Source organism: Callithrix jacchus, chromosome 15, assembly GCF_049354715.1.
Source record: "Callithrix jacchus isolate 240 chromosome 15, calJac240_pri, whole genome shotgun sequence".
NCBI lineage: Eukaryota > Metazoa > Chordata > Mammalia > Primates > Cebidae > Callithrix > Callithrix jacchus.
The window spans coordinates 5,453,826-5,467,684 of record NC_133516.1 but is presented as its reverse complement, the minus strand read 5'-3'; the positions used below and the strand labels follow the sequence as shown (position 1 = coordinate 5,467,684).

At 49.2% G+C, this 13,859-nt stretch overlaps 2 pseudogenes across 1 annotated transcript; both read right to left on the bottom strand.

Moving 5' to 3' along the window:
* Positions 1 to 2,457: 2,457 nt before the first annotated feature.
* LOC118142786 (filamin-A-like) lies at positions 2,458 to 4,195 on the bottom strand (annotated as a pseudogene). Its single transcript, XR_013527000.1, has 5 exons — positions 3,948 to 4,195; positions 3,711 to 3,871; positions 3,449 to 3,619; positions 2,974 to 3,097; positions 2,458 to 2,887 (listed from the first exon to the last, which is right to left on the bottom strand). The product of XR_013527000.1 is annotated as a filamin-A-like (transcript).
* A 40-nt stretch (positions 4,196 to 4,235) lies between these two features.
* LOC128928514 (filamin-A pseudogene) lies at positions 4,236 to 4,844 on the bottom strand (annotated as a pseudogene).
* Positions 4,845 to 13,859: the final 9,015 nt, after the last annotated feature.

Below are 13,859 nucleotides of genomic sequence, written 5' to 3'. Positions count from 1 at the left end.
TTATTGCATTTTAGGTTCTGGGGTACATGTGAAGAGCATGCAGGATTGTTGCATAGGTACATACATGGCAATGTGGTTTGCCGCCTCCATCCCCATCACATATATCTGGCATTTCTCCCCATGTTATCCCTCCCCAACTCCTTACCCCTCACTGTCCCTCCTCTAGTGCCCCCTACAGACCTCAGTGTGTGATGCTCTTCTCCCTGTGTCCATCTGTTCTCATTGTTCAACACTCGCCTATGAGTGAGAACATGCGGTGTTTGATTTTCTGTTCTCGTTTCAGTTTGCTGAGTATGATAGTTTCCAGGTTCATCCATGTCCCTACAAAGGACACGAACTCATTGTTTTTTATGGCTGCATAGTATTCCATGGGGTATATGTGCCACATTTTCCTTGTCCAGTCTATCATTGATGGGCATTTGGGTTGGTTCCAAGTCTTTGCTATTGTAAACAGTGCTGCAATGAACATACGTTTGCATATGTCATAATAGAATGATTTATAATCCTTTGGATATATACCCAGTAATGGGATTGCTGGGTCAAATGAAATTTCTATTTCTAGGTCCTTGAGGTATTGTCACATTGTCTTCCACAATGGTTGAACTAATTTACACTCCCACCAACAGTATAAAAGCCTTCCGATTTCTCCACATCCTCTCCAGCATCTGTTGTCTCCTGATTTTTTTAACGATTGCCATTCTAACTGGCGTGAGATGGTATCTCAACATAGTTTTGATTTGCATTTCCTTGATGACCAGTGATGAGCATTTTTTCATATGTTTTTTGGCCTCATATATGTCTTCTTTTGAAAAGTATCTGTTCATATCCTTTGTCCACTTTTGAATGGGTTTGTTTTTTTTCTTGTTAATCTGTTTTAGTTCTTTGTAGATTTTGGATGTAAGTCCTTTGTCAGATGGGTAGATTGCAAAATTTTTTCCCATTCTGTTGGTTGCTGGTTCACTCTAATGATTGTTTCTTTTGCTGTGCAGAAGCTTTGGAGTTTAATTAAATCCCCTTTGTCTATTTTGGCTTTTGTTGCCAATGCTTCTTGTGTTTTAGTCATGAAGTCCTTGCCTACACCTATGTCTGAATAGTTTTGCCTAGGTTTTCTTATAGAGTTTTTATAGTGTTAGGTCTTATGTTTAAGTCTTTAATCCATCTAGAGTTAATTTTAGTGTAAGGTGTCAGGAAGGGGTCCAGTTTCTGCTTTGTGCACATGGCTAGCCAGTTTTGCCAACACCATTTATTAAACAGGGAATCCTTTCCCCATTGCTTCTTTTTGTCAGGTTTGTCAAAGATCAGATGGTTGTAAATGTGTGGCATTGCCTCTGAGGCCTCTGTTCTGTTCCATTGGTCTATATCTCTGTTTTGGTACCAGTACCATGCTGTTTTGATTACTGTAGCCTTGTAGTATAGTTTGAAGGCAGGCAGCATGATGCCTCCAGCTTTGTTCTTTTTGCTTAGAATTGACTTGGCTATGTGGGCTCTCTTTTGGTTCCATATGAAATTTAAGGTGGTTTTTTCCAGGTCTGTGAAGAGGGTCATTGGTAGCTTGATGGAGATAGCATTGAATCTATAAATTACTTTGGGCAGTATGGCCATTTTCATGATATTGAGTCTTCCTAACCATAAACATGGAATGTTTTTCCATTTGTTTGTGTTCTCTCTTATTTCCTTGAGCAGTGGTTTGTAGTTCTCCTTGAAGAGGTCCTTTACATCTTTTGTTAGTTGTATTCCTAGGTATTTTGTTCTCTTTGTGGCAATTGTGAATGGGAGTTTGTTCTTGATCAGATTTTCTTTTTTAATTGTATTGTTTGTCTTCTTATACTTGTAAGTTTGTTATATAGTTTGTGTACAAGTTGTTTATCAGGTAAATGATTTGTAGATCTTTTCTCCTATTCTGTGGTTTATCTTTTCATTTTTGTAATGGTGACTTTTTGAAGAACCATTTATTTATTTCTTTTTTCCTTTTATGGATTGTACTTTTGGTGTCATATTTAAGAAATCATTTCCAAAGTCACAAAGATTTTCTTCTTTGCTTTAATATAGAAATTTCATAGTTTCGGCTTTCATATTTTGATCAGTGATGCAATTTGAGGCTTTTTTTGGGTATGTGTAGTATGAGGTAAAGATGTAAGTTTATTTTGTAGTGGGGAAGGGAATATATGAATATTGAGTTGTACCAGCACCGTTTGTTTAAAAGGCTTTTTCCCACTGATTTAACTTACCACCTTTGTTAGAAATCAGTTGACCATAGAAGTGTGGGTTTATTTTTAGGCTCTGTTGCCCTTTATTTCCCTACAGGCAGAGTCCACAAGGGAGACTAAAACACCCAACACCCCCCACTGACAACAGGCACGGGCAGGGAGCCTGGCACCCATCCTCAGCCCCAGGTCCTGTCCAGCATGAGGAGGAACACACTCAGGTGATCTCAGTCTTCTCCCTGCCCCATGAGAATGTTACAGGTAGGGAAACTGAGGCACAAAAGGCTTTGGTAATGTGCTCAAAGTCAACAGTAAGCAAGTGCGTGTCTGGGGGAGCCCAGGCCTATCACCACCATCCTAAGTTGGTCACAACCTTAGGAAGCCAAAGGCTGTGGCCCTGTCCTTCCCTGCCTTCCTTGGTGCAGTGCCCCAGGGAGACCAGATGCCAGCCTGCACCACCGGCAGCCCACACTCCAGCCACCCAGGCCCAGACCCCTTGCCTCCCCTGCCTGTGCCTGGAGCTCACCGTGATCTGGACAGCCAGCAGGCCCTCCCCGGCATCCTTTGCATCGATGGTGAACTCCACGGGCAGGCTGGTGGGCATGCCAGTAGTGTTGAGCCCAGGGCCACTGGCCTTCACCTTGCTGCCATCATGACTAGGCAGCACCTTGACCTTGAAGGGGCTGTGGGCATGGGTGTCATGAGCAGTTAGATAGGCTCTAGGCATCCGGCCTGGACCTCCCCTCAGGCAGTGGGCCCTGTCTCTTACCTCCGGGGTACCTCTTCATCTCCATACAGTACTGAGATGCTGTAGGGCCCTTCTCGGCTGGGCAAGTAATTGACGGTCTGGGTGCCATCAGCGTTGTCCACCACATCCACTGGCTCCACCAGGCGTGGCCCCAGGCCCAGGGACACAGCCTCAGCTCATATCCTGAGCCTCCACTCCTACCCCACCTCTCAATGGCCAGGACTCAGCCCCAGGCCTAGACCTTGCTTCATCCCCATCAGCCCGACCCTGGGAATGGCCCTGACCCTCTCTGGCACAAAAGACGCCCATCTGGGTGCCAGCTGGGACCCTTGCCTGCGTGCCTTCTTGCCACATCTGCTAAGTGACAAAGTCCTATCTGTTCTACCTCCTCCCAGTCCCCCTCCTGGCTGCACTGTCATGTGAGGCTCTTCCAAAAAAAACCTGCACACTAGCAGTCTCCTTCCTGACTCTCGGCTCCAGGCATGCAAACACTCACCTTTGGGCCCTTGCACTTTGACCTGCAGTGAGGCCACATCAGCCTTGCTTGTGTCCACCTGGAAGGACTGAGGAAGGTTGGCACGAACCATGCCAGGACTCAGGCCAGGTCCAGAGCACTTGACCTTGGATGCCTCTGTCACATCATGCACAGGGACCTTGAAAGGACTGCCTGAGGGGTGGGTCAAAGGGATGGTGACTATATGAGACAGGGTGGGGACAAGCAGATAGTTCCAGCCCTGTGCTGGCTGCCACCTCCTCACCTGGTACTTGATGTCCACCATAGGTGACGTTGAGGCTGTAGGTGCCAGGCTCATAGGGGATGTACTCAACTGAGCAGCTGCCATCCTTGTTGTCCATGAAGGACCTCTTGGCCTTGGAGGGGCCCTCTACAGCCAGGCCCAGGCCTCCCGTGCCAGCTCCCCTGGTCCAAAGAGACAGCCACTCATTCTCGGGGTTCCCAGGCCCCTCGGCCACACAGGCACTTGGGGCCCCCTCACCTGGTCTCCACGGTGAACTTGTTGGTGGTGCCGCTTTGGATGCCTGGCCCGTGGACACACACCCAGGAGGGGTCTCAGCCCTCGGTCACGGGCACCTGGAAGGGGCTGCTGGGCACAGGGCTGCCCTCATAGGTCACATCCATGGAGTGCAGTCCTGGAGGAGTGAAGGCCGGGTCAGGAGGAGCCCGGGCTGTGCTACCCACCCCCATCTGCCGGCCTGCAGGAGCCCCAGCACGGACCCTCCTCATAAGGGCTGCACTCCACTTTGTAGATGCCGTCGCAGCAGTCCTGCACATAGGTCTCTGTCAGGTTGCCTGAGGGGTTGGGCACGAGGGCCTTGATGGGTGGCCCTCCAGTCTATGTGAGGGCCCGGGCATCCACACTGAACTCAGTGGTGGCCTCTTGGATGATGTCTGCAAAGGGACACAGGGAGGAGGCTTGGGGCTCTGGTCCCTGTGCCCCCACTGCCACATACCACACAGCAGGGCCACTCACCCTGGCCCTCAATCCCAGGCCAGTAGCACTGGATGCCAGAAGTGTCCATGCAGGCTCCACCTGCAGCTTGCTGGGGAAGTTGGGCACAGGCTGGCCGCCATACTTGATGGTGGCAGTGTAGGCCCCGGGGCAGAAGGGAATGTATGTGATGGTGTGCATGCCATCGCCATGGTCCTGGATGTACACCTCGGCTGGCAGCCCCGCCTCTGAGCAGATCTCGATGGTCAGCTCTGCACTGCCTGTGCTGGAGCAGTCCACTTGGAATTGGCCCACCTCCCCAGTGGTGGCCCGCTCTGGCGCAGGGCCTGAGCACTTGACCTTGGATGCATCAAAGCAGGGAACCATGTGGGCCTCGAACAAAGAGCCAGGGATGTGGGTGTCAGCAGAGAGGACTGCCCGGAAGGACCCGGACCAACATGGTGAAACCCTGTCTCTACTAAAAATACAGCAATTAGCCAGACACAGTGGCACACGGGAGGCTGAGGCAGAAGAATTGCTTGAACCTGGGAGGCAGCCGAGATCGCAGCACTGCACTCCAGCCTGGGTGACAGAGCAAGACTCCTTAACAACAAACGAACAAAAAAAAAGAAAGAAAAAGAAAGGTCCAAATCTCTAGATGTGGGAAAAAAGAAAAGAAAAGAAAGAAAGGGAGAGGCCAGCCTGATGGCTCATGCCTGTAATCCCAGCACTTTGGGAGGCCGAGGAGGATGGATCATGAGGTCAAGAGATCGAGACCATCCTGGGCAACATGGTGAAACCCTGTCTCTACTAAAAATACAAAAAACTAGCTGGGCACAGTGGTGCATGCCTGTAATCCCAGCTACTCAGGAGGCTGAGGCAGGAGAATTGCCTGAACCCAGGAGGCGGAGGTTGCGGTGAGCCGACATCGCGCCATTGCACTCCAGCCTGGGTAACAAGAGTGAAACTCTGTCTCAAAAAATAATAATAATAAATAAAAATAAAAAAGGGAGAATGGGGGAAAGAGAGAAGGAAGGAGAGAAGGGAGGGAGTGGGAGGGGGAGGGAAGGGAAGGAAGAGAAAGAAAAAGAGGGAAAGGAAGAAGGGGGAGGGGAGGAGAAAGGAGGGGGAAGGGAGGAGAGAAGAAGGAAGGAAAGAAGGAAGGCAGCAAGGGAAGGAGGAAGGAAGGGAGGGAGGGAGAAGGGAGGAAGGAAGGGAGAGAGGGAGAAGGGAGGAAGGGAGAGAGGGAGAAGGGAGGAAGGGAGAGAGGGAGGAGGGAGGAAAGGAGGGGGAGGGGAAAGGGGGGAGGGAGGGAGGAAAGGAGGGGGGAGGAGGAAAGGAGGGAGGAAAGGAGGGGCGAGGAGAAAAGGAGGGAGGGAAGAGGGGGAGGGGAGAAGGAGGGAGGGAGGAAAGGAGGGAGGAAGGGAAGGAGGAGGAAGAGACAAAGGAAGGAAGGAAGGGAGAAGGGAAGGAAGACAGGAAGACATTTTCAGGGGCCCCTAAAAGCCTCCCGGGCCTCATCCCGTTGTGTCCTCTGGACAGATGGAACTAACTCCTTTGACAGATGAGAGCTCACACAGCTGTACAATCATGACCACAGTGGACTCGCTCAGCAGTGCTCCTTGTCCTGAGCTCATGCTCAGGATCAACCTGGTGGGGCCTCCTCAGAACACCAGGGGTTTCCCCCAGCAGACCCCGGGACAGCAAGAGGCCTCCCCACCCCCAGGAAAACGCCCAAAAAGTGCTGATACTGGAGGAGGAGGGGGTACCCCGTGGAAGTCCACCCACTCCCATCCTGCGGTTCTGCAATCTTAGTCATACAGCGTCTTCAGCGAGGTGATGAATTAAATGTTCTTTTCATTTTAAAAAGGGGCCGGGCATGGTGGCTCGTGCCTGTAATCTCAACACTTTGGGAGGCCAAGGCAGGAGGCTGGCTGGAGCCCAGGAGTTGGAGACCTCACTGGGCAACATAGCGAGATCCCATCGCTACAAAAAATAAAGTTAGTGGGGTGGGGTGTGCCTGTAGTCCCAGCTACTTGGGAGGCTGAGGAAGGAGGATGGCTTGATCCCAGGAATTTGAGGCTGCAGTGAGCCATGATTGCACCATTGTGCTGCAGCAGCCCGGGCAACAGAGTCAGACCCTACCTCTTTTTTTTTTTTTTTGAGACCAATTTTACTCTTTAGCCCAGGCTGGAGTTGAGTGGCGTGATCTCAGCTCACTGCAACCTCTGCCTTCTGGTCTCAAGCGATTCTCCTGCTTCCTCAGCCTTAGCCATCGCCCAAGGTTGGAAGTTCAAGACCGGCCTGACCGGCATGGTGAAACCCATCTCTACTAAAATTACAAAAATTAGCTGGGCATGGTATTGGGCACCTGTAATCCCAGCTACTAGGGAAGCTGAGGCAAGAGAATCATTTGAACCCAAAAGGTGGAGGCTGCAGTGAGCTGAGATCACGCCAGTGCACTCCAGCATGTGGGCAACAGAGGGAGGCTCCATCTGAAAAAACAACATAAAATACACACAGGCAGAAACCATCATCTTAGAGCGTGAAGATGAGGAGGATGCTGAGAACCCTGGCAGTCTTTCTGCTTTTTGAGATGGAGTCTCACTCTGTCGCCCAGGTTGGATTGTAGTGTCACAGTCTTGGCTCAGTGCAGGTTCCGCTTCCTGGGTTCAAATGATTCTCCTACCTCAGCCTTCTGAGTAGGTGAGATTACAGGTGCCAACTACCAGGTCTGGCTAATTTTTGAATATTAGTAGAGAGATTGTTTCACCATGTTGGACAGGCTGATTTGAAACTCTTGGCCTCAAGTGATCCACCCACCTTGGCCTGCCAAAGTGCTGGGATAACAGGCAGGAGCCACCGCACCCGGCCCCGTCAGTCATTAATCAATGTCTCCAGGACAGCAGCTCACTTCTCAGCCTCACTTTCCAAATATTCTGTGGGCTTGTATCCAGTAGCCGTTTGTATTTCTTTGCATGGTTTTCTATTTGAGTTTTTTCCTTATTGATTTGTTGGAACTCTTTGTATATGAAGGACCCAAATCTTCTGCCTCTTATGATGTTGCAAGTGATGTTTCAGCTGAGCCTCGTGCCTGTGGCCATATATTTTGACAATATACATATTGTCGAAATAAAATTTTTTTTTAAGAGAGGAGATCTCGACCCAGCGCAGTGGCTCACACTTATAATCCCAGCACTTTGGAGTTTTTTGTTTGTTTGTTTTTCTTTTTTTCTTTCTACATAAGGAACACTTTGGAGTTTTTAACACTGGAGTTGAGGGGTGATCAAAGTGTGAGGTGGGCGGATCATGAGGTCAAGAGATCAAGACAATCCTGACCAAGGTAGTGAAACCACGTCTCTATTTAAAATACAAAAATTAGCTGGGCGTGGTGGCACATGCCTGTGTAGTCCCAGCTATTCGAGAGGCTGGGGAAGGAGAATTGCTTGAAGCCGGGAGGAGGAGGTTGCAGCGAACCGAGATCGCACCACTGCACTCCAGCCTGGTGCTTGGCAAAAGAGCGAGACTCTGTCTCAAGAGAAAAAAAGAGAGAGAGAGACAAGATCTCACTCTGTCCCACAGGCTGGAAGGCAGTGGTACGATCATAGCTCACTGCAACCTCCAACTTCTGGACTCAAGGGATCCTCCCACCTCAGCCTCCCTAGTAGCTGGGACTATAACTGCACACCAGCAGGCCTGGCTAATTTTATTTATTAATTTATTGTAGAAATGGGGTCTTGCTATGTTGCCAGGCTGGTCTTGAACTCCCGGCCTCAAGTAATCCTCCCACTTCGACCTCCCAAAGGGCTGGGATTACAGATGTGAACCACCATTCCTGGCTCCCAAAACAAACATTTTTCAACCAAGGGAAAGAGAAAAAACGTCCAATATAAACTCTCAAGCTCATCCCACCTCTTCAAGATCTAAAGTAAGAACTGAAATTCTCCCCCACTCCCCAGAGTAACTGCCAAGCCCTGGGGCATTTCCTCCTTCACTTTTTCGATATGCTTTTTTTCCCCTTTACAAAAGCTTCACCTCAAAAGCAGCATCGGGGATCTTGAACTTGTATTTTATTCCCCCAGAGAGATGGCCTCAGGAGTCTCTTGGCTCCACCAAGCAGGCACGGGAACCGACTTGTGGGATGGTGGATGGCAGATTCCGTGTGCGGCCAGGATGGAGTTGTTGCACAGCTGGGTGGCTTCAAGTCAGGTGTTCTGTGCCACGAACACAGCTCTAATGCACAGCCCTGCCCAAGCCATCATGATGTGTCTTGTTTTTTGTTTTTTTTATTTACCTAAAAAAAAATTTTTTTTAAAGAGATGGGGGTTTCACCATGTTGGCCAAGCTGGTCTCGAACTCCTGGCCTCAAGTGATCCACCCACCTCGGCCTCTCAAAGTGCTGGAATTACAGGCGTGAGCCACCACGCCTGACCAATGTGTCTTGTTTTTAAAGGACTGCCTTGGCGTGGGTGAGCACTGGTCATGCCATCATATTTATTACATTTATTAGACTTTTGTTTTGTATTTTTAGCAAGGACTGAGTTTCAGCATGTTGGTCAGGCTGATCTCAAACTCCTGATGTGATCCACCCACTTTGGCCTCCCAAGGGGTTGGGATTACAGGCGTGAACCACCCTGCCTGGCCAGATTTATTAGCCTTATTATTTGAGATGGAGTCTCGCTGTGTTGCCCAGGCTGGAGTACAGTGGCGCGATCTCGGCTCACTGCAACCTCCATCTCCCAGGTTCAAGCAATTCTCCTGCCTTAGCTTCCCAAGTAACTGGGATTACAGGCACACGCCACTAGGCCCACCTAATTTTTGGGTTTTTAGTAGAGACGGGGTTTCACCATGTTGGCCAGGATGGTCTCAATCTCCTGACCTCGTGATCCATCCACCTCGGCCTCCTAAAGTGCTGGGATTACTGGCATGAGCCACCGCGCCCGGCCAGATTTATTAGATTTTTAACACTGGAGTTGAGGGGTGATCAAAGGGATACAGAGGCAGGGCGTGGTGGCTCATGTCTGTAATCCCAGCACTTTGGGAAGCTGAGACAGGCAGATCACTGGAAGACAGGAGTTCGAGACCAAGCTGGCCAAGATGGTGAAACCCTGTCACCACTAAAAATACAAAAATTAGCTGGGTGTGGTGGTGCACACCTGTAGCTTCAGCTACTCGGGAGGCTGAGGCAAGAGAATCACTTGAACCAGGGAGGCAGAGGTTGCAGTGAGCTGAGATGGCACCATCGTACTCCAGCCTGGGTGACAGGGCAAGACTCTGACTCACTCTTGGAAGGCCAAGGCAGGAGAATCCCTTGAACCAAAAAGGCAGAGGGTACAGTGAGCTATGACTGCTCCAATGCACTCCAGCCTGGGCGACAGAGCAAGACTCCACATCAAGAAAAAAAAAGCCTCAAAGCCTCTGTTGGAATTCACTTGGGGTGGCTGGCAAAATATTAGGGAAAGTTACAGATTAGTCTCAAACCTTTTGGAAGGCTGAAAGGATTTATTGGGACAGGCTGAAGGCAGCTGGTCCATGATGTTAGAGAAAAGATAGAGACGATGAGAGGTTTTCCAAGTTAAGTGTGTTTATCCCACATCCCTTTGTCTCTAGTATTTTGCTGGATGGTCCTCTCAGGGGGAGGTGAAAGGGGAATTACCCATTAATGGTGTTTGCTCTGGGCCCTGGAACCCAAAGCTTTTCTCATCATAAAACCATTCTTTTCACCGTGTTAATTATCCGCAAGCATGTTGACTTAGAACCTCTGTTATGAAATTCATACTGAATAAATGTGAGGATGGACAGGGGTCTGGTCAATTGGCTGTAGTCGCCCTCTGAAAGCAGCAGATGACCATCCCTAGCCCACTTGAATCACTGAAACACCAAGTGTGAGAGTGAATTTATTAACCCATCCTTGACTCAGGGACTGCAGGACCGACCTCTGTTGGTGGCGATTGATGTCTCGAGCCTCTTCTGTGGCTCCCTCTCTCCAGTGTGTGCATCCACGTGGAGTGCCTTCATTGTCATGGCTGGAATGTGGCCAATTAAGCTCTGGACACACAAACAGCAGCAAGAAAGGTGTTACCCAGAGGAGATGACCCATCCTGCCTGCTTCAGGGGAGGCCACACCAGCTCCCACAGGAACTCCCTACTCTGTCCTCAGCCTTCTCAGAACTCATCTGGGTTCTCTGGCATTAGAGGATTTCATCAGGTCAATGGTCACATTTACAAACTTTCCCATCAAGAGAGGACCTCCTTGCAACCTGCCACTCCCCTATCCTCTAGATCATTACAGCTCTCAGCACCAGTCTGATCGATGCGGGGCTCCATTTGTTACAGGCCGGCTTCAGGTCCGTGATCCAACAAACAGACCCTGTGCGCAAGACTATGCTGTGCAGATGGGAATGTTCTCTCTGCATTTTGTGCAGGGCTACTGTGTGCTGGAAACGTGTTTAGTGTGATGAGGGACTAGATATTACATTTTTAAAAAAATGAATTAAAATAGATACCCCTGGCTAATGGCTGACACCCTGGAGAGCATAGCACTGGGGATCCGGAGATGTGGGAGACGTCACTCCGCCTCCCCTGGTTTTTTCTTGCAGAGTAGCAATCAATGGACAAGTGCTATCTTTCCTCTAATAGGTACTTCCTGTGCACAGGTACAAGTATTGGCCACTTTGAGGCCCTGGGGGTGCTAAACAGTGGGTTGTATCCAAGTCCTAGAGAGGTTCAGAGCTGTGGAAAACTGTAAGCAGAGTGAAGAGCGTGGCCCTGCAAACCTGTGCTGGAAAATCAGGGAAGCTGCAGCAGAGGGGAGAGGACACCCCACTGTCCCCAGGAGCCCACCTTAATCTCCCCTGGCCCTGACCACAGCCTGGAGTGTGATGAACTACACACATATGAAGTGTAAAACGTGATAAATTTTAAATATATATATATATATTTATATATATATATATATATTTATATATATATATATATATATATATATATATATATATATGCAATAATGGAGATGCGAGTTTTTCATTTGGAAACTGATGATAGTGGCTGTGCTGCTAGAGGGGATATGAATGCAAGAACTCCTAGACAGCCACACTCAGAAAGGAGCGGGCGCATTGACACTCAGAGTGCCAGCTCCGTACACCAGCCTCCCACCATCTGAAGGGGAGTACAGCTGCTCCCTGAAACGCGTCCATTACTCTTTATCTGGAAAATCAGCATCCATCAACACTTCCCTGATCCTCACCCCTAATAGGAACCCAGGATGAAGGAACCTCTCCAACCAAAGCCAAAAGGAAAGTTCCACTTTCCACATCACCTCCACTATTTCTCAGCAACGGAGTGATTCCAGAACATGCACCACTTTTACTCACTCTTGGGATGATCTGTAATTGAAACAGGAAAGGTTCCCTCACAGGGCATGCAATGGGGGTGTAGCTCACTTCTTCAGTTGAACAGGTTGCGGGGCTCTGACCCCATGGCAGTGTATAGGGGTGAATGTTTACATCTGAGGCACCACTGAGAGTGTGTTATGGGGTGCTCTTTGAGTTTGCTGTCTACAGGTGGCTCATGTTAACCCACTCAATTAGACCCTATACCTTGTCACAAGGACAGAGGGCTTTCTCAATCCCAGGGTTTCTTGCCTTAGTGCAGGGGAAGAATCGGATCACATGTGGGCTTGGAGAATGAGTGCAAGGCTTTATTGAGTGGGAGTAGCTCTCAGCAGATCAGGGAGCCAGCAAGGAGATGGATTTCCCCTAGAGGTCGGACATTGGTGGCCCAGCTTTTCTCCAGTGGTTGGACTCTTCTTTGACCACTCTGGCCAAACTCCACATCATTCTGCTTCTGCCAGTGGTCTGCCCTCGTGCTGGTGCCTGACAGTTCCTCTCAATGTCCAGCCACCTTTGTGTTGCTCCACCAATATTCTTCTCTCAACATGGTGGGCCAGGATGGTCTTGGGAAATGCAACATTTGGGCATGAAGGCAGGGGTGCTTGTCCTCACCTAGGTCCATGGGGGTGGAGCCCTACAAGGGACCTCACCTTCCTCTACCCAGCCCTTCCCTTCCCCCATTTTGTTTCATTTAAAGGAAAGACACTCATCCCTTCCCAGCACTTCTGTATCATAATTGCAGAACAGATTGCTTTAGAAAAACAGATGGGAAACTGTAGCCCAGTCAAAGCCCCGCAGTGAGTGTGAGGACACCCGTAGGACATGCAGGAGGTTTCCTTGGAGTATGGGTATCCTAAGTCTATTTTGGCTGGCAATTGGAAAATTCTTCCCAGAAGAAGGAAGTACAAGTGCTGAGGGAAGGCCCTCTCCCGATTTGTTAATAAGCTGAGGCTGCCATTCATGACTGACCCTGTCTTGCCAGGAAACAGTATGTATCACATGTTATGTATATTGCCAGATGTTCATTTATGAATAAATTTGAAATGAAATAAGTCAACAAAGTGTTGTGTCTATTTTGGACAAAGGTAGGCGATCCTTCTTTGCTGTGAGGTGTGACTCTTCCTCCAGCAGCCTCTCAGGGATGTTAGAAGGACAGAGTGGCTGGCTGGCAGTGCATTGACGGTGTTGCTTATGGATGACTTGGGGCACTGGCTTGAGATGGACACAGCCCTGTGTGGGCACGGTGGGCTTACCACATAGGCTCAGCTGCTGCTGGGTCATCCTCCTCAGTGGAAGAGGCTTGGAAAAGGAAAGCAGGACTTGGATGAGGCTCAGGGTCCTCAGCTGTGGATCTAGAGGCCACCTAATTCAACAGGAAATGCTCAGTCTCTCCATGTGCCCAACTCTACACTGTAATGCAAAAGAAAGTCTCTTGACCTCTCCTGCCATGTTTAACTGCCTCTAAATTGCCAGGATCTTTTTGACATCTCCCTAGACCTGCTCACATAGGCTGGAAGGGTGGCTCCTTACAGGGGGAGGTGTGGGCCTGGAGCTGGTGCTCTAATTCTGCTGTCCTGGGGTGCCTCAGCCAGGCTAATGGGGCTCATTGATCAGCAGGGGTCCTGCTGGTTCTAATTAATCAATTCTAGGATGTGTAGCTCACAGAATCTGAGTATTTCTGAGGATATTTTCCTGGCGTTACTGAGACATATTTAAACAATTTGTAAATACATATATATAAGGCATGAAATGTGTAGTTTTAATATATGCAAACAATGTGAAATGATGACCAGCATCAGGCTCATAAACATTCCCATCCCTTCACATTGTTGCCATTTGCGTGTGTGTTGAGAATATTCCAGGTTTGCTTTCTCACCAGATTCCAAGTGTGCAGTTCATCACTGTGAACTATGGTTGCCATGCTGTGCCAGGTCTCTAGAGTGTACTCATCACATAACTGAAAGTTTGTGTCCTTTCACCAGCTCTCCATTTTCTTCACTCTCCGACACCACCCTTCTACTCTGTTTCCATGACTTGGACTTGTTAGGCTAATAGCTGAGGGAAAATC